This window comes from Augochlora pura, chromosome 7 (assembly GCF_028453695.1).
Source record: "Augochlora pura isolate Apur16 chromosome 7, APUR_v2.2.1, whole genome shotgun sequence".
Taxonomy (NCBI): Eukaryota; Metazoa; Arthropoda; class Insecta; order Hymenoptera; family Halictidae; genus Augochlora; species Augochlora pura.
Genome location: NC_135778.1, coordinates 12,353,890 through 12,356,438, shown reverse-complemented (window position 1 = coordinate 12,356,438; position 2,549 = coordinate 12,353,890).

Below are 2,549 nucleotides of genomic sequence, written 5' to 3'. Positions count from 1 at the left end.
CCCCCCCCCCCCCCCCCCCCCGCGAGATCCTCCACCCACGCGCTCGTTTCTTTTCAATCCAACGCGCTCCGGGGACTATTCCGGAAGGAAAATTAGAGGATTACGAAGCCGTCGGGGGTTGAAATAAGCTCTTTCTCCCCTCCCTCTCACTCTCTCCTTCTCTCCATTCTTCCCTTTCCTTCTCTCCTATCTCCTCTCCCTATGCCACTGAGCGAGCAACAAGAGAAACCAGAAGAAACGAAGGATAGATTACGGCAATGTTCCACTGCCCAAGGTTGGCGTGGGGGAGTACTAACGGGTTTGCTAACAAAAATAAAATGTATCGGCTAGTGTGATGAAAAAACTACTCCGAAGGGCGTCCAGACGGACACGAGAGGATTTTTAAGAAATCGGATGCTAAAATGCATGAAACGGAAGATGACTGTTCTTGGACGTGCAAAGAGCCATTAGCCCCTTAACCTACGATTTTGGTGCGAAAATTTCGGGCCGGAAACGTATACAAGCTCGCGCAGCTTTCGAGCCATTCGCACGACTTGTTCTGTACGATGATCGGGCCAATCGTAAATATTAAATAATCGCAAATAAACTTTTTGTAGTACTTGCATCTATCACAATTATTACATTACGTTATAATTAATTATCAAATATTCCACAAATATTTACAACTTTAACCCTTTGCAGTCGGAGCCATTTTAACTGGAAATCCAAAATATTTTTTCAGACTTACAGTGTTTCCATTTTATATAACCTGGAGCATTTTATACATTATAAAATTGAATTTTATGACTTATGTAACAGATAATAACTCTTAACAATTTTTTAAATATTAGTAAATTTGAGCAAGATTATTTTAAAACGTGGCATGATAATTTTTAGAGGCGCCTGAGAGTCGCCATTCGACCGTAAAGGGTTAAAAGAGCGCCGTCGCTAATATTCATATTTAGCCAGATCATTATGCACGAAATATTTACGGTTGGCCAGATTATCTACTATGGGCTATGCGCGTAATATTTACGTATTTGTAGGTTAAGTGGTTAAGTATCATTCCTTACTTTGCGGAACACTACTCCACAGCAGCAGTTACAATTTTTAACTTTTGCAAGTATTTAATTATCTCATAACCTTGACACAAATCAACCTCCGGACATGTTTGAAAATCCCGGTTATTAAGAGTTTATTAAACAGTGATAACAAATCGGACGTCTCTGATTATTGCAGCCGCGACGCGCGTTTAAATTATTCAATTATTTCGTAGATCATTCCGGGCATGCAGTCGTCCGCTGGAGGGAGGAATATCGACGAGAGTAACAAGGGCGGATGTAATAAATAGCGGATCATTCGGGCGAAATAAATTTAATCACCGACATTTCTATTACCTACGCGAACCATAAAATACGATATTACAGAGGGAACCGGTGGTTGAAACGCGAGGCTCGCCGGAATAGCGCGATTGATCGATCCCCGATTTGACCGAGCCGGCGAGATTGATACCAAAAGAATGTTGCGCCCGCATCATGCGCCTATCCGTCTTTCTCGTTCCTTGTGGTAGAGCAGATCGCGCATGAAAGGCGGCGATATTAATTCACCCGGCTATTTTCTCGGGGAACGGAGACCGATACGTGATTTACAGCGTCATTGGACGCTCGTCGGCCGGCCGGGATTTATTGTATGAAATTGACAAACGAACGGACGGACGGCTGAGTACACTTTGGAAACTGGACGCGGCAACGCCGGGGACGATACAAATTTTCGCCGCGATCGCGCGCCGCCCGCGAGGTTTGTTAACACCTCTGAATTATACGCGGCGATCGTATTATGCGCTCGCAAAGCGATTCGGTCGTTGCCCCCGCTCGCAATCTCGTCGTATTCGCTCGTTTGGCTCTCGGCTAACCACCAATCGATATCTCGTTTAATACTCGTAAAAGTTGAATAATTCGATGGTCCGGTTAAAACGATTCCGTGGAAAGATAACGCGCCAGCACAGCCGGTCGTGAAACCGCGCGACTTAGTTAGCAACGAACATGATCGCTAGCCTCGTATCATTCGTCTTCGACGACACCCTATACTGGGTGTCTCATTAAGGTCTAACCCTTCGAATATCTGAAAAACATTGAAACTAGAGTCTGTAACTTAGTGGAGTTGGTCTCTATGTTGTGGCCAGTTGCTATGCCTGTGGTTCGCTTTTGGAAATAATTAATTTCATAGCTAATATGTTATAATTAATTCATAGCTAATATATACCAGTAGTAATATATACCACTCACTGGCATACATGGTTACGTTCATTGTATTTGCCGTATTAAAAAGATCGTAGTCTCTTATAAAATATGATCAAAATAACGTCAAATAGAAGTTATAAATTCTCTAAATATCATGCCACGTGTTACAGTTTTAAATAATTATATTCACAAGATTCATTTCATATTCTTTACGTGAAATATAAAATCGTTAATGAATAAGACATATTAGATTTATCTGTTCCTCTATTTTGTCTATTTTGTAATTTAAAAAATGTATTGTGTCTTAGTCGATAAATATAAAGTTAATTA